Here is a 17,273-nt window from a genome sequence, read left to right as displayed (position 1 = left end):
GTGCAGAGCTCTGCAGGGACAGGAGCTTTTAGAACTGAAGTCCCCAGTAATAACGGGGCCTTACAAACCCCAGGCGTTATTTTTGCCATTATTGTTACTGTGGGAAGTTAAAATCGGTAGGTGGTGACCATTGCCTAAGCAACATGTAGCTGCCGGGGCAGATCAGCTGGCTGCTTCATCGGGGCGATGTTCACATTTTTAAGATCTCTTTATTGCTTTGCTTTGGGAGTCTGTGGTTTCCCACAGTTAATTACTGTTATTTTTACTGTTTTATAGCCTTGTTTCTTCTGTGGCGATTAAGTAGTGTGGTCAACATAGGGTTAAACTGTTTACGTTGTTTAATTTGTTTGTGTTTGAGTATAAATAAATTATATATAGGCTGGTTAAACGGAGATGAAGAGCTGTGGCCAAAGTCTTTGGAGAACCAAGTTAAAGCGCTCTCCAGACGTGTCCCAGGACATTGGTGTTCATTTGTGGAGGTGTTTCATTGTATTGAGAATGGCGATGTTCCATTTTGCTCTTATGCAAATTCTTAAATGTGGGGTTTGGCTGTTTCGTGTTGCTCGAGTCTGAAATAATTCCTCGTAGACTCCTAGAATGGTTTGGGTTGGAAGGGACTCCAAAGCTCATCCAGTCCCACCCCCTGCCCTGCGCAGGGATGCTTCCCACTGGATCAGGAGCTCCAGCCCCATCCAACCTGGCCTGGAACCCCTCCAGGGATGGAGCAGCCACCACTGCTCTGGGCACCCTGGGCCAGGGCCTCCCCACCCTCACAGGGAAACATTTCTCCCTAAGATCTCATCTCAATCTCCCCTCTTTCAGCTTAAAACTGTAAATGATTATTTTTCACGCAACGCTGTGCCCATGTGGGCCGAGAGAGGTGCCGACTCAGTGCCCCCCAGCCCACCTCTGCCTGCAGAAGTTCATGGCTGATGCTCTCTTTGCTGGTTCAGGTACGCATCTGCCATCTCGCGTGGACTGAGAGGTTGTGGAAGCCGTGGAGGGATGAAAGGTTCCTTCTTCTCTTTGTTCACATCTCCCCACACTCCTTATCTCTACAACCAAAACCAAAATGATCAAACCCAGTTAAAAAGCATTATCGTGGGTCTGTTGGCTGGGAAGCCTTGACCGTGTGTCTGATTTTCCTATTCAGTTGTTCAAGCAGCAGATGAAGATCGGTCCTCATTATGTTGTCGTATCTGTTTATTATTAGTCCAACTTCCTTTGCTTAATGAATGCAATTTCCTTGACTGTTAATTCTTAACCAAAATGTGATTCTGCAAGCGAAGTTTGTCCAAAGCCATGAAAAAATAGAAAATCTCATCTCCAAGTAATTAATCAGCGTAATAAATAACCTCTTAAACCTGGCAGTGTAGGCACAAGCCCTGGGTGCACGTGAGGCTCGTGCCCGAAGACGGCAGCTCGGGCTGTGTCACCCATCACTGTGAAGGCAGAGCGCCCGCAGAGCTCCAGCGGCATCTCCACGTGGCTCCTCTCCCAAACGGGACATACAGGTGTGCTCTCCGTGATGGAAATGCTGGGATGGTGTCACTGGGAGAGGCTCGCAGGCCTTGACCTGTGAAAAAAGAAAAATGAAATGATGGCTGAAGCTCTTAGCGGAGCCAAGCGCTTGTCTGAAGAGCTCTTTTGTAATCCCAGAAATCCTTTTGTTAACCCGTGGCTCAGAGCACAAGATCGATGACCTTATCGTACGTCCTCCCTAGGAACAATCTCATGGCAGTCTGAGTAACCAAGCTGATTGTGCCACCCGGGATGCTCCGTCTTTGCGGAGCAGGGACTATTGATTTTATTTCAGCTAGTCAAGAGCAGTGGAAGGAATTGGAAATGGATCAGAGCTTTGATTCCTAGCTTCCTAACAAGAATGCCTTGCTCTGCTGGCTCCCGCTCTCCCCGAAGGCAGCCTGCTGCAAGATGCGGTACTCAGTAACGCCTTCGCCCTCCGATGAACTATTTTCCCAGCTTTGGGCTCTGTTCTTTTCCCTCTGTCAGTGACACACGGGAAATTTATTGTCAGGCTGTTAGTTTTGATGACTTTGCAATCTACCTGACTTGTCAGAAACGAGAAAAAGATCATCTCTTTGTCACTGCTGCATTACTTGAAAACTGTCCTGAAAGCAGTAGGTATCATTTCTTCCTTCATGAGGTAGACATGAAGGGGACTGTGGTGGCGGAAGGAGCTGCAGTTCGGTGCCTGCAGAACGTAGATCCCAGCGCACAGTTCTCCTCATCCCAGCAGCGTGTATGGACGGTCACACACACACACGGGTCTGTATGGACACAAAACCATTGCTTTTCACAGCAGTAGGAAGCTCAGAGGCAGATTTGGCCGTTGTTTCATTTGTAGCACAAAGTGAAATTTAGGTTTGTGTTGTAACGCACTCCCTCCAAGAGTACTTAATTTGTGTTTTCTAAGCACTGCATGAAGGAGGCCGTGTTCCTCTCTGAGGAGGAAGGACACGGGGTGAGAAAGCAGCATCTTGCTCGGGACAGTTTGTGTTTCTGAGCAGGGTGTTCTGACGAGGGGTTCCTGCAAAGCTGGTGCCTCGCCAGCCTGGCAGGATCCATTTGCTAATGTGGTTTTCTGCTCCGCCCTGAGGTGCACCAGAGTCGTCTTCTCCAGCTGACGGGACAAAGCCAAGCGCTTCAGGGCTGGCCAAAGACTTGGCTGGCCAGTCAGAACCAGGAGACGTGGCCCCCATGAGGGTGTGAAGGGGGTATTGGGAAAAATTTCTTCCCCGGAAGGGCTGTCAAGCCCTGGCCAAGTCTGCCTGGGGAAGTGGAGGAGTCACCACCCGTGGAGGGATTTAAAAGCCATGTAGATGTGGTGCTTAGGGACCGGGCAGTGTTAGAATAAGGGTTGACTCCACGATCTTTAAGGTCTTTTCCAACCTAAACGATTCTGTGAGGCACCGCCTGGGCTCAGTGACCCATGCAAACCTCCTCTTCGTGCTCTCGGGCGGCAGAGGAGCTCCTTGCCCGAAGGGAAAGGTTCATCACAGGCACGGCACTCATTGCGGAGCTGAATTAGGAGGCCAGGAGCTGTGGGCTGTGCCAGAGTCTGTCTCGCCGGCTGCTCGCACCCATCAATCTCTCTCCATCAGGCAGCTTCTCCTCCGGAAGCAGGCGGAGGCTCTAATGGCCAAAGCAAGCAGGAAACGAGCCGCACGTTTGTAGATGCAGCGCTGGGCTGAGAGCTCAGCCGGGGCTCGTCGGGAACCCTGGATCCCTGCAAACACCACAGGCCCTCTTTATTTTCCTTCATCTTCATCGCAACCTCCACCAAGCGCCGGTGACAATAACACCCTACAGAAGGGCTTTGTCCCGGCAGCGGTTACAGGCTGCCTGTTCAAACAAGGCGACGATTTACCTCTGTGCCTTGTGGGTTTTCAACCTTTGATCCGTCATACAGGAATGTTTTACAGGGTTACGTGCTGTTATGGGAATTCGGGGGCAGAAGGAAAAGTGGAAAAAACTGATCCCTATTTTCCAGTCACTGATGTTAGGGATTTCACAGGGCCCTGTGCAGCGCCCGGTGTGTGCCTGCTGTTTGTTGGCTTTTTGTTGCTTCTACGATAAGCCGGGAATTGTAAGGATTAGCAAGAGGATAAAGACATCGGTATTCCAGGAGGCTTCTCAGGAAGACCAGTAATGATGGCTCTTAACTTTTTAATGTGCCTTGCCCTGCACTAGTGGACCGAACCTGGCCGCTTATTCTGAAGGCAGCTTTGTTGACATCAGTAAAGGAGACGTGGCTGCCCCAGGCGTGTCAGGAACAAACAGCAGACGGTGATGTGGGAAGGTATTGAGCTTTCATTTCTATGACCTTGTCCAAACAGGAAGTAATTACAATATAATTCAGTGTGGAAACCACCGCAGTTGACAGAGAGTGCTATTTTAAGAGAGATATGCATGCTTTTTAATCCATCTCCTCTTTCCAACTCCTAAGCATTGCTGTTGCTGTTTGCTCTTCCAACTCACCCTTTTCTGCTCTTAATACTTGATAGGAGCACAAGATTGGAGCCCTATCTGTGCCTTCCCTTGCTAAATCTCTGCTCCCTGATATTTTTCTGTACTCACTATCTGTCCTGTTTCTGCGGCTGCGCTCGGTTAGGTCACGGCCGAGCCGGTGGTCCATCTGCCTGTCCTGCCAAGGAGGGGAAGCACAGCTGTGCTCATCCCTCTGTGGCTCCGTGTGCTGCTGGGACTGATGATGCCGGGGCGAGGGAGCGAGGGAGCCTGCAGCCCATCTCTGGTGTGCTGAGCCTTCTGCTTTGTGTATACCAGTGTTTGCCGTTGGTAAATCAGCTTTAACAAATGATGCATGCAGCTCCTAGCCCCGTAGTTGATAACCTCCCCCATCAAATGGTGCTGAGCACAGGAAAGCTAGCAGTATTGTGTCGTAATTAACCTATGGTGGTGGAAAAGGATGTGAGCCAGTCGCTGTATGCCTGGCAACTGGTGTATTTGTATTAATATGGCAGTATTTTGTAATCTCTCCGGGGATATTAAATCTTAGGATGCACATCTGCAAGGACTCATTTAGGCAAGCGGAGAATAAAGTGCTTCTTGAGTTTCGATACAGTCTTTGGTCCTTGTGACCTAAACCGAGTCACTGATTTTGCTCAGGTTCAGGGAGCACTAACAGTTCCACCAGACACTTGCCTCTCCAGATCCCCTGGAGATGAGCGTGCCACAGCCGCTCCGTGAAGCAGGGGTTTATCGTCTCTCCTTTGGCAGCGGCGAAGCTGAAGCTGCTGGTGAAGCTCTGTGCTGTGGCGGTGCAAAAAGGAAAGGTATGAAGGTATTTCAGCTTGATGTGCTTCTTCTGCAATGGGATTGCATTGTTCCCCATTAATTGTCGTAGCCTATAGGTTATTTTCTTGTGCCCAGGTATAAGGATTATCTCCGGACAGGCAGTTCTCTCTCTGTATTTCTTTCCTCTGAGAATCCTCATTACACTTAGGATAGATGCACTTAATAGGCTCATTAAGGAAATGGAGGGCATCTGGCTTAAGCGTTTGCCACGTCAGCGAACCTCAGTTGCCTTCTCTTCCACCCCAGACAAACAGGAAGACAAAACATTGCCAAAGGCATCTCTGTGTGCAGCCCCCGAAGGACCCAGAAATCATTCCGGAAATTATAAGGACTGAAACCAGCCAACCCGCTCTACAACTCGTAATTTACTGCCTGCGGAGCTGGCGGTGGCTTGTGTACGCTCCACCTCAGCCCCGGGAACGGTGAAGTCCTGGATCGGGGCACTGAGGAGGATGAAATGCAGGTGAGAAGTTTCCCTGCTCTGAGTAGATTTGATTGACACGTAGGCCCCTGAACAGGTCTTACTCTGTTTCTGCAGTGCCACACAAATATAAGCCACTCTGTAGTTCAGGAGTAAAACAAGTTTTCACTCCTCAGTGTGTGTGTAAAACGCTGGGGAAAGGGCCACTGTGTTTTCCCTTTCCTCCTCCAGTTTAATGCCTGGACGAGCCACTTCACTTCTCTCCTGACCCCATCGCCGTCCCACCCCACCTTCCAAAGGCTCGTGTGCCATACGGGTTGTGTCTCGCTGCCAGGGACCAGCGTCACACACATTTAGCAGTGGAAAACAATTAACTGCTATGATCTGGCCGGAGATTAAGTGACCCAGAAAAATCTTTCATTGAAAACTCCCGTTAATTCTTCCATGAAGTGTGTACATGTGCTGTTCTTGCTCTTCTCATTACTCAGTCCCCTCAAATAGCTGCTGTCTATGGAATGGTTCTCCGTGCCCACGCGGGGCTGTTTGGGAAGGCTAGAGAAGCAATATGATTTGGGCAGAACAAGTGGATGTGTGCACCTGAGATCGAGTTACTCGGAGGATTCGCAGGGAGCGAATTCCTTAAGGGAATGCAGAGATGGCATCGAGATAACCTAGACCTGAAATAATAGGAAAATAGATAACTGTGCAGCTGCAAACGTGGTGTAGAGCCAGCTGGCACTAACAGAGCAATGGTAGTCTGTTTTGATTGGGTTTGAGCTATATAAGATCGTTAATAAGTAATTAACCCACAAGGTGACTGTAACGTACGTCATTTTAATCAAGATTGAATTATTATAACTTGCCAGGCCTGCTTTGGAATTTATCAGTACCCAGGCAGGAGAACACCCACGTCAATTAAAGATGCCCGTGCTTGGGAAAGAGATGCCCACCGTACCAGATCCCCCAGCGGATCCTTCTCCCCGCGCTGCCCCCCCAAGGCCACCTCCCCAGCTTTAGATTCAATTTCTCTTTCTGAAAAGCTGCTAATTCCATGCTCCTTTAGCCCGGCAGCAGCCAGCCCGTTGCTAAGCAACCTCCAAAATGCTGAAGGGGCCACAGCCCAGCCGCTTTCCCACTCTTCGTCTTGCTTATTGACTTGTACGTCTTAGTTATTTTTTGAGCTAAATAGAGTTCTTCCGTAGCACGGAAGCAGCGCCGAGCTGTGGCAGGGTGCCTTTACTTGTGTAGCTGTTTACCTTCTTGCCAGCGCCATCCTCTACCCGGTTTTTACCGGTGTTGCTGAGCATCAGCGGAGCAAAGTCCTGATGATATTTTTCGAGCTGGAGTTGCATCCAGGATCACGCTGAAAGTATGTGTTGAAGGCGTAGGTGGCCACGGACTGCTGTACTCGGTGTGAGATAGCAGCTGGGAGTCTGCTTCGGAGAATCATGGAATGGTTTGGGTTAGAAGGGACCATAAGGCCCATCCAGTTCCAACCCCTGCCATGGGCAGGGACACCTCCCACTGGATCAGGGGCTCCAAGCCCCATCCAACTCGGCCTTGAACATCTCCAGGGATGGAGCAGCCACCACCGCTCTGGGCAACCTGGGCCAGGGCCTCCCCACCCTCACAGGAAAGTATTTCTCCCTAAGATCTCATCTCATTCTCCTCTCTTTCAGCTTCAAACCGTACCCACTCATCCTATCCCTGTTCTCCCTGATCAAGAGCCCCTCTTGGTCCCCACGGTCCTTGATGTAAGTAAAAAAAAGGGTCGGAACAAAGATGGCTTTAAGCCATTTTTCTGCCTACGTTATTTCTGGCTGCTTTAACGTCAGCTGTGCCTGCGTTCCAGGAGTCCTGTAGCTCAGCTAGATCTGCAAAGGGTGAAAAGACAGTTATCCTTCACCTGCCCGGCAGTGCTGGGAAAGCCTTGTGGTGGGGGCAGCTTTACAGGAATAGCAGCATTTTTGTGGGGTGGAGTTGGTTGGGACCCTGGCCAGGACGTGGGTTTGCCTTGAGTGGAGGAGAGGAGCAGGTTGCTGATGGAGTATTTGGTGTGTAGATACACAAACGGAGCGTTTGTAGTGACTGCCCCTGGACAGAGGAGGATAGCAGAAGCGTGATGAAGCTGTTACTGTACTTGTTGTTCTAGACGTGCTCCCAATAAGAACGGGCGGAGGTGATTTGCGTGCACTGCTGCACCACGTGTCACCCAGAGAATCTCCTTGCCAAGCACAAAATCTGATTTTAATTGCTTTGCACAGCCAGGAAAGCACTAAGTGGGGACACTACAGCAGAGCCTGGCTGTGATTGTGGTGGTAGCGCTGGTCCCGTCAGCGTCACTGCGGTGATAACTGATGAAAGAACTGCCACGCTCTTCAGTGAAGGCTTCCAAAACAATTGAGATGCTCTCACAAGCTCCAATATCACGTACCTTTTCTCCAGCACGATTCTGTAGCTTGGAAAAGAGAAGGATGAACCCTGTAGAGATTTATTTGGAATAAGCAGGTACCAAACTGCCTTTTTCTCCTTTTTCCTTTTATTTTCATCAAGCAGAGACAATGTTGTTGACCTGAGTCTCTGGACTATACTTCTTCCACCACTGCTGCCTGTTGGTCCACCACACCTTTGCCTGCTGACTGACAGCCGCTCTGTCTGTCTGCTGTAGTTTTCATTGTTGACTTCTTCTTGGGAGAAAATAGTTTTTGCACTTTGATCATCCGTCCATTCCCTGACCCTCTCTGGAGAAGAGCAAAGAGAAGCGCGTGAATGCTTGGAATTGCACGGGCAGCCCTGCAGAACCTGGGCTGGGCACGGCGCCAAGTGAGTTTGGTTTGGGTTTTTTTTTTACATCATAGTGAGATGAGGAAGGTGATGTTTTAAGTCCAAATTGAATTTTCCCCGATTTGCTTTAATCATTCAATTATCCACTTGAAAAACTACAATATTTCCGAGCGGTCTGGCGTGCTCGTTCTGTTCTCTTTTTCTCAAAGTGAGTTCTTTTTGGTCCTTTAATACGCATCTGTCACTGGGATGTCTGCTTTTTATGCACACCCAGAGGAGTACTCACTGTAAAACCTTTGCTGACCTGTGGCTCCCTGTATTTTCTTAATACGGCTGAGATTTTGCAAGCCAAGCTGTGCTCTTTGTCTTATGTTTTGGTGCAGTTACTCACACAGAGCTCAGGAACGGTGCTAAGTGTTCGGCCAAGTATTTGAGTTATGTCAAGTATTCTCTAAGCTGAGTTGTGGGCAAAACAGAGGAGGCTTAGAACCTGCTGAAATGCCCAGGAATAACTTTTACTGCCCTGAGAAGTTGTTTAAGGTACATTTAAAAAGATTGAGTCAGAGATCTTAATTTGATTAATTGACGATTCGGCTGGACAGGGTGCTGGGCTCTAGCCTGCACCGTGCTTTTGCCAAGAAAAGCTGGACCGGGTGATCCTTGTGGTCCCTTCTAACCTGGGATTCTGTGATTCTATGAAGATAGGTAAAAAAGATCTTTCCTATGGGAAAGTTTTAGGTGTTTTAGGAGTGGAAGATGATGATGAACCCCTTGAACTGCACCTAGAAGCAGGCAAGCGGCTGGTGTGGGTGGGCACCTCCGTGCTTCTTGTCATGGCTCTTCCTGCCTTTCGCTCTTGAACTTCCAGAGCTCTGGCAAAGTGTAGTGTGGTGCGGAGTGCTGAGAAGGGATAAAGGACACCTGAGCCGGTAAAGGCATGGCAGGAGCCATAGCTGCCCTGTGCCTCTGCCGGCTCACTTGTTTGTGCTGCTGGTCCCGGTGGTGCTGTGCCCAGCACCTGCCTGTACCCTGCAATCCCCTCACTCTGAGAGATCCGAGGAGAGCACAGCAATGCACACAACACTGAGAAAGGCAGCACAGGTTGTACCTTCCTAATAGAAAATAAATAAATAAATAAGAATAAAAATAGAGTATTGCCCAACAAAATAGCTGGGCTGTTCCGCAGTGCACACTGGTACCGGGTGGCCAAAAGCACGCAGGCGCCAAGGCGGGTGCTCTGTCTTTAGCTCGCAGTGAGTTTTTTGTCTTGCTGCTGCTATACTCCGTTATGAGAGAGAAGAAAAGTCTGACTCGGGTGTTTCTGGTCTTTCTCAATTTCATAGTGCTAAGTAGTATTAAGGAAACTATCCTTTCGCTTTTCTTTTTTCCCCAGGACAGTTCAATAGCAATACCGTCCCTCGCGTAACGTTGATGCTGTGCAGTGTCAGGAATGCTCTGTGTCACACACATCACCAGTGGGACTCATTCATTTCAGTCTCCTTAAAGAAGCTGAGGAAACCCAGTTAATGTACAGCAGAATCAGTTACTAATCCCCGTACCAATCCCCAGGCGACTCTTCCAGCCCCAAGAGCGTTGCCAAGTCTGTGTTTGGTTTTCCAGGTCGTGGCAAAGCTCTGCAGCGGGATGTATCCAGAGGAGAGCAAGTGGTGTGCCATTCTAAGAGACAGCCGTCATGCGGCTGAGAAAGGTGATCAAATCCTTCAGTGCTTATGAAGAATGGTTCGCTTTAAAGAGTAATTAGAAACTGTGTTACTCTCCCACTAAGGCAGCAGAAAAGGACATCTGTAACCTTTGAAAGCATTACACGGATCACCTGGATTTACGTGACATATAATATCCATGTGGAGACAGCGGCGTAGCTTTTCTTTTTAGTTATCAGTTCATTATAAATCGGTTTATTTTCCTTCATTTTCAGACCAGCGTCGTGTTATACCATCAGATTAAACGCTGTTGTTCACTATTGTTTTAGGCAAAAGAACAGCCCCCCAGGGTTTATTCTTGCAGCCTCCAAATGAGCGAACAAACGCCGACACTGATTCCCCCTATTAATTTGAGCTGCCAACACAGAGCTGAAATTTGATAGAGAACGTCCTTTCTGAATACCAAAAGGTGTTGTGTTGAAGCTGCTGTCTTGTCACTCATAACCAACAGCAAGACTGAGAGAAGCGAAAGAATCTCTTACTTTTTCATGGTTATATACCCCACTTTCCCATTTTTTAGTGCGTTTTTCCCATTTTGCTTGGGGGGATTGACTTTCCAAGCAGTAGAAATAATGATGTTCATCACATAACAAATACAATTTGGAAATATATTGAGGAATTTTATGGTCAAAATCTCCATTTGCAAACTTCTTGCAAATCATCCTAAGTTTTCTTGCATCCTCTGTTTTTCCTTTGTTTGCTGCTGTGGGGGTTTTTTTACTTCAAATCAAGTCAAAATCAGCTCTCGTTCATTCCAGGCACTGCCCTTGAGCTCTTTGCAGGAGGAATTTTTCTTAAGCACTTCGCCTATAAAACAGGCATGCTAAAAATCAAGAACAGAGTAGACATTACGGCTAAATTTTCCCTTTATTGGGATGCTGAGGGGAGTCAGCAGGGACCCTGGGAGGGACGGAGCCTCTGAGGAGGCACAGCCCGTGCGCACGTGGCAGAAACACTGACCTCAGCGCAAGCAGCACCTTACGCTCAGCCTGAGCGTGTGAATCCAAGGAGAAAATGTTCTCTTGCCCTGTGGACATCTGTGCTACGCTGGACCAATTCCTGTTATTTTTTTCTTTTAGGGAATGTCTCGTCTCTTTTCCTTGCATTGATAGGATAGTAGCGGTAGTGCAGACCTGCAGGCCAGGTGTTAAAGGAAAGACAAACTTGGAACCACACAAGTGAGGAGGGTAGAAGTCCGTGTGACAATTTCTCAGGTCTCTGAGGTCTGCAGAAATACCTCATTATCACAGAGCGAGCTCCTCGGTAACTTGTGTAGGAACCTGCCTTCTCTCCCCCTCCACACATACCATTCGAGCTCTTAAAATAAGCTTATTAACAGTCAAATCAAGACAGGTTAATCTTTAAATCACATGTAAATAGAGAAGCTTTTCTCATTGTGGTATATTGAAGCATTAAACGCTGATGCAGATTTTCACAGTAGGGGACCAGATCAGCACAGTTAAGTGCTGAAATAGTTTGTCTCCCAAATCATCTTCTGAAAACAGAATTTCTCTTTTACTGTGCTGCATGAGGATGAATAGGGATTTAGTGGCAAAGGATAATGTGCAGCTTAGATTAGTGGGTGCTGCTGGCAGTCTCATACGGCTGATCAGCTTGCACAGCCCGGAGCTGCTTTCTTCCTCTGGACTTGGCCTGTACCAGTTCCAGGGGAGCTCTCAGACCTGGCCGCCTTCCCTCTTTCCCAGCAAATGGATCTCATGTCAAGATGCTTTCTGTATCAGATCCCTGTTACTCGTCTCTGGTATAAATATATACTAGCAAGCGCTGCATTCAGTCCTTTGACCTCCAACTTAAAGCTTTTGTTTTTAACTCCAGCACCGTGCAACGTGCTGCTCTCCTAGAAAGTACCACTAGTTTGTTCTTTTAATGTATAATGCATGAAAGAATCTCATTTCAGAGTCTTCAAGCATGCCTCGGTCTAGACCGCGTCTCACAATCCAACTGTCTGACTTGCTGCTGAGATACCCAGGCTGGTCTGTCTGGTTTAGCCTTGGTTAGCTGGCACCGTGTGCCATTTCCTGCTCACCCACATCATCTCAGTCTTAAATTATTCTTTATCTTATCTTCCAAGGAGTCATACTGCAGGTTTATTTTTTGTTCTGTGAGTATATACTATTGTGCTATTTACCTATAGGAACGTCTGCCCTTTCCTGTGAGGCCTCTGTTGGGGTTAAAGAGAAAAGAGTTAACATAAAAACAGGAAGAGCTCCGGACAAACACACAAGATAATTTCACTTTGATAACTCGCAATAGCTCAGACACAATGAAATGAAAATTATTAAGTCAGAGGTGCCTTTTTATGTTCCAAGTGAGCAGCACTCAAGATGCAAATCCAGCCTGGTTTGTCTTAGCTGCAACTTGAAACTGCTGAGGCTTCTTAATATTCCAGGACAAGAAATAATTTCAGCGTAGTAGAATCATAAAACCACAGAATGGTTTGGGTCGGAAGGGACCTCAAAGCCCATCCAGTCCCGCCCCCTGCCATGGGCAGGGACACCTCCCACTGGATCAGGGGCTCCGAGCCCCATCCAACCTGGCCTGGAACCCCTCCAGGGATGGGGCAGCCACAACCTCTCTGGACAACCTGTTCCAGGGTCTCACCACCCTCACAGGAAAGCATTTCTTCCCAATATCTCATGTCACTCTCCCCTCTTTCAGCTTAAAACCATTGCCCCTCGTCCTGTGTCCTCAGACGTTTTGGGGGCTTTGCTGTGGTGCTGCTCCTGCCTCGTCGCTGCGCAGCAGAGCGCGCGGTGGTTGGGTTGTGCCTGGCCGGCTCCGGTGGGTTTGATGGACAGAAGATGTGCTCCTGCCTTTTGCTTCCTTTCTTTTATTTAACTTCCAGAATTTCCCGTAGCGCGTGGCTCTCCGGCCTTTCAGCCTATCTCCTTTTCATCTTGTCCCAGGCTAAGGTCAGGTGCAAAGTGACCACCAGTAACAATCCTCGCTGTGGGGTGACGCGGGGCGCTCGGATAGGTGAGCACGGCTGCTTCGTGAGGCGCTGAGCGGCGCTCAGGACAAACCTCGTCGGACAACAGCGTAACAGCAGCGGCGATAAGAACACCACACCAACTTTTCATTAATTTTACCAGTATTAATCTGTCTCTGCGAGGTAGATAAGGGCTGTTAATCCCTCTGTAGGGATTAAATACGGAGAGCTGTATCTACCTTGAGAAAGAAAGTCGGGTATGGGTTTAAAATGAGAAGCCCTGAGTCTGAGTCTCTTTGAGTGACAGATGTCACCGTTTAATGTGCTACTTGAGGTTAATATCTGTTGTTTGCTGATCATATGCTCTAAATGAAAAGCCATTAGACTGCGGGCGAAGGTAGTGACATAGATATGTTCTTGCTGGGTGATTGTTGTTTGTTTGAAGCCCGAAGGAGCTGCGTTACTCTGATGAAGTTTTGATGGATAAAATTTGGCTCTGCTTGCGTTAGCTGGTGGCTGTTTGGGTAAAATCCCTGACTCAGGCTATACCAAAATCAAGCCAGAAATGCATGTAAATAATTATAAGTGGGAAGCGCTGCTGTACAACTGCTGTGCTGGTGTTCTTGGAAAATATAATTGACCCCATTATTCTCTTCATTTTAGTAGCAGCTGAAGTGATAAATGCAACAAGTTTAAAATACACTTCCCAGTAGTGTTGGTTAGGATCAGGTTATTCTGGAACTCGGCTCTCGGTGACGTTTGCATGTTCTAAATGCCGTACAGACATCATTCGCTTGTTGGATTAATAGCCCCAGGGAATATATATCCAAGACATTTCCAATAGCAAACGGATCCTTGCCCTTTGTCCCTTCAGCAGCTGGAGGGACCTGTTTGCATGGGTTGAGCTCCGAGGGCGCGGGTTCGGGAGACGCTGCCCTGGCGGCGGGGCATGGTGGGAAGGTCTCTGGCACGTGGCCGTGCTCTGCCGCCCTCGGACGTGTTCCTGGATGGGTTGTGGGCGTCTGCTGGTGCTGAACCGGGAGGAGATTAAAAGCAGCTCCCCGAAGAGCAGAGGTGAAACACGAAACAGGCGGCAGCAGTCTCTGCTGTTGGGAACGGTGCTCTAAGTTAGCGCTGGGATTTCTGCCTGTCCTTCTGGGGGGTGTCTGTCGGGCTGTCTGCCCCGCTCCCAGGGACCAGCCTGGAGCAGCCGCTGGCGGCTGTGGGGCTCAGCGGGGCCACCTTTTACCACCTCCTGTTTCGCTGAAAGAAAAGAATGGGTAAAGAAGAACTGCACTCTGGGAGGTGTCTCTGCCCAGGGCAGGGTGTTGGAATTAGGTGATCTTTGAGGTCCTTTCCAACTCAATCTATGACTCCTGCGTGCAGTGGTGTAGCCTTCAGCACTCACTTTGAATCCAGAACCACATCTAAAGGTATTTACCTTCTGATGTCCAAAGCTGGAACAGAGTTAGGAGTAAAATCGCTGCCTTCTCGAAGGCTCCGCCAGCAGAGCAGTAGATGCTTTGCTCCCTGTTTCAACGGGAGGACCACACTTGCGAGGTGTGGGTGGTGGCTCTCTGCCTTTCGCTCCAGCACAGGCTCTTGACCTGCCCAAGGGTTCAGCAAAGCAGGACAGCATTGATGCAGGGTCTACACCTACGTGGGCTTCCGGTGGCGCTGCAGATGCCTGCGTGTGCAAACTGAAGATCTGAGCTATCTGCTGGTCCTCAGCGGTTGGCAAGTCCTTTGCAGATGAGGAGAGAACATATCTGTGTATTGGGATTCACCAGGTTTGATTGGTAACCAAGCATTCCATTTGCTGGTCGGGTTTGAAACAGTTCTTCCAGGGCATCACTGGGTAAGGGAACTGGAAAGAGCTCAATACTACTGTTATTCATTCCCATTTTGGGGATAAAACCCTTTGAACTTATCTTGAACACTGCCAAATGCCATTCCAAGCGCTCTGAAAGGAGTTTTATGTTTCCTTATCTGCAGACTGCTGTGATCTTCCCGGATTCATTAGTACATGAAAAGCAAATCGCAGAAAACGCCTTTATGTTTCAGAAAGAGGGTGGCAGGAAGGGAGTGCTTAGCGAGGAGCTGCACATACCTCACATACGTAACGCTTTTCCGTCTATCAGAAGATCCTATCCCTGTCAGATAGCAGCAAGACATTCCTGGGGGTGGAGTGAGAGTGGATTTATCTCAGGAGCGAGCAGGATTTTGCTTTGCTAAGCTAGCTGGTTTGCTCAATTCAGGAATTTTCCATTCACCTCTATGATCCACCAGCACATAAATCCCCACAGCTGTAATGAGGGCTATTTACCTTAATTAGTTAACCGTTCTCTGCAGCTCACCTGCCCTTCTCCTGCCTCTCTTCTGTCGTCTTGACTGCCTGCTTGAACTGCTTCTCCAGAAATCCCTGCTGTGGAGGTACGCTTCCAAAACCGTGTCGTGGAGGGGACTGCGCCCCTGCTCCTGGAGGGAGGCTGCTGCAGGGCAGACGTGGTGTTATACAGGGAAGCGCTGTTTGATTTAAAGAAATATGAAGCTCCACCACGTGCTTTTTATTGGGTTTTTTGAAAGGTTATTCCTTAGATCGGCCCTGGGAGAGCCTGGCGGAGGGGATGGCTCCGTACTGACATGCTGGGAGGAGTGTGTGGTGCGGCCCGGGAGGTGGGGAAGGGCAGCTCTGCTGGCCTCTCCCTCTCCAATTCCCTGGTGCGAACGCTGTGCCTGGGTGGATTTGCTTCCGTCAGTTTAACTGGAAAGGTTTAGTTCAGCTGGCTTGATCCTTATAATTTTGTGCGCCGATTCAGAGCGTAGCACAGGCTGTTGGCATGGGTGGAAAACGCAGGTTCGCCAGGATTTGTGGGCAGCTCAGCTCCATTAGCTTGAAATAACTGCTGAAAAAACATCATTTTTAAAGTAAAGATACGCATTTGCTGGCACCAAAAATCAGTTGTTCTTGCGATTGCTAGTTAGAACGTGCCAAAATTACCAGCTCTCTCTTAAGAATTGATATGAGAAGAATTTTTCAGCCAATAATACGATAGTAACATATAGATTTAGCTCTGCTAGATGATCATAACCCTTCTCTTTAAGATAAAAAAAAAAGGAATATAGTTCTGGTCTATAATTCCTTATAAATAGAACTGCCCGTGGGCTGACTCAGGGAAGGGATCGGAGTAGCTGCAGCTGCGGCATTCGTCTGATCATTTGCATTCCCCACCTCCTGCCCTTGTTGCAGAATTAAATTGGTCTCTCATTAACACGGGAACGTTTGTTGTTCCACCGCCTGCTCGCTCCCCTGCGCCTACCTGCCATGTCAGTCCCTGCTGGGAGCCTCCGGAGCGGGGTGGGTGCCAGCGGGGCGGGAGGGGCCCTGGGAAGGGCTGTGCATTACCTCTGACAACAGGTGCCTTTGTCAGCACACCTTGGAGCAGCCGAGCAGGAGCCGCTCCCCACCGCGCGCTCCGAACTGCCTACAAGGAAAAATCAACCCAACCCACCTGCCAAGGCAGCGCCGGCCAGGAGGAAGCGGTCGTTGGAAGGGCTTCGGAAAAGCCGAGCGGGAGTTAGCATCGCAGGTAGGATTGTTGGAGAGACAGCACAGAGAGCCATCGCAAGCTGGGTGTCGCTTCAGGACTGGAATCAGAAGTGTCTCTTCTCTGGGAATTAATTGGAAAAACAATTTCAAGCTGTTGAAGAAAAATTTTTACAAATGCGCTATAAGTGCATTTCAAGGAAAAAAATACCTTTTTCCTCCGGGAAGGGTTAAGCATAGTTAGAATCTGCTTTAGATCAAGGATTTAACCTCAAGCACTGCTTTTTTTGTTTGCCATAAGCCTATTAGAACTCTCTCTGTTTCCTAGCAATAACATGTAATTTCCCCCCCATATTTAAGTGAAAGAGATGTTGGGTTTTTAATCCTGTACGCCACGGCTGTTGCTCAAGTTTCCAATTCAGATGCAAATAGCACCTGCTGCTATGTAGATACCCGGGTAATCTTTGATAAGGATCCTCCAGGAGCACAGGAAAAAGAGAAAAGCGAGGCGGGTCTGACCCTGTTTATTCTGGAAAGCGAGAGCGTAACCCTATGCTCCCAGCAACCTGAGCTGGAAACTTCTACCAGATTTGCAGCACACAGCACATGCTCTTTCTGGAGGCGAATGCACAGCTGAAATGATTTCTGTTTCTTGAGCGGGTGTGCTTTTTTCATCAGGAAGAACAAAAGGCTTCCAGAGAAGATAAAAGCGTTGTGGATGAGTCTGAGCAGAACTGCTGACTTGGTTGGGAGTTTCACCTCGCCCGGGTCTCCTGAAAGGAGTCTCTTTCTGGCACATTCTGTTTTGTTTCTTCAAATCACTTATTATCTTCTACATTTTCATTTGTAGTTTTAAGAATATTGATTTTTAATGTTTTTTTTTTTTTCCAAACTTTGTACTTGTGCCGTTTACTTTTTGTGTCAGGTGTTATGATAAATGAATTGGAAAGTCAGGAACAATTTGGAAGGCAGCTACGCTGTTTAGGACCCGTGGACAAGGGGTACCACATCACT

The 17,273-nt window shown here is 48.5% G+C and overlaps 1 protein-coding gene and 1 long non-coding RNA gene across 10 annotated transcripts in view; one reads left to right on the top strand and one right to left on the bottom strand.

Moving 5' to 3' along the window:
- The window catches only part of RABGAP1L (RAB GTPase activating protein 1 like), a 223,838-nt gene that overhangs the window by 172,864 nt on the left and 33,701 nt on the right, over positions 1 to 17,273 (top strand). Inside the window, exon 1 of one of the 8 annotated variants that reach the window (XM_054073608.1) lies at positions 3,521 to 3,820. The exons of 6 other annotated variants lie outside the window; for them this stretch is intronic. The gene's annotated coding sequence lies outside the window, so the exon portion shown is untranslated. Of the gene's footprint in view, positions 1 to 3,520; positions 3,821 to 15,007; positions 15,146 to 17,273 lie in introns of those variants that run through there. One more of the 8 variants, XM_054073607.1, reaches the window with a different exon arrangement.
- LOC128852941 (uncharacterized) lies at positions 10,466 to 16,354 on the bottom strand. 2 transcript variants are annotated; one of them, XR_008451100.1, is made up of 4 exons: positions 16,225 to 16,346; positions 15,356 to 15,615; positions 10,723 to 15,238; positions 10,466 to 10,585 (listed from the first exon to the last, which is right to left on the bottom strand). It is a non-coding gene; the product is annotated as an uncharacterized LOC128852941 (long non-coding RNA). The 2 variants fall into 2 exon arrangements; XR_008451099.1 differs by lacking the exon at positions 10,466 to 10,585 and having other exon boundaries at positions 15,107 to 15,238; positions 15,356 to 15,618; positions 16,225 to 16,354.

This window comes from Cuculus canorus, chromosome 8, assembly GCF_017976375.1.
Source record: "Cuculus canorus isolate bCucCan1 chromosome 8, bCucCan1.pri, whole genome shotgun sequence".
Lineage (NCBI taxonomy): Eukaryota > Metazoa > Chordata > Aves > Cuculiformes > Cuculidae > Cuculus > Cuculus canorus.
This window is presented reverse-complemented; position numbering and strand designations above follow the sequence as displayed.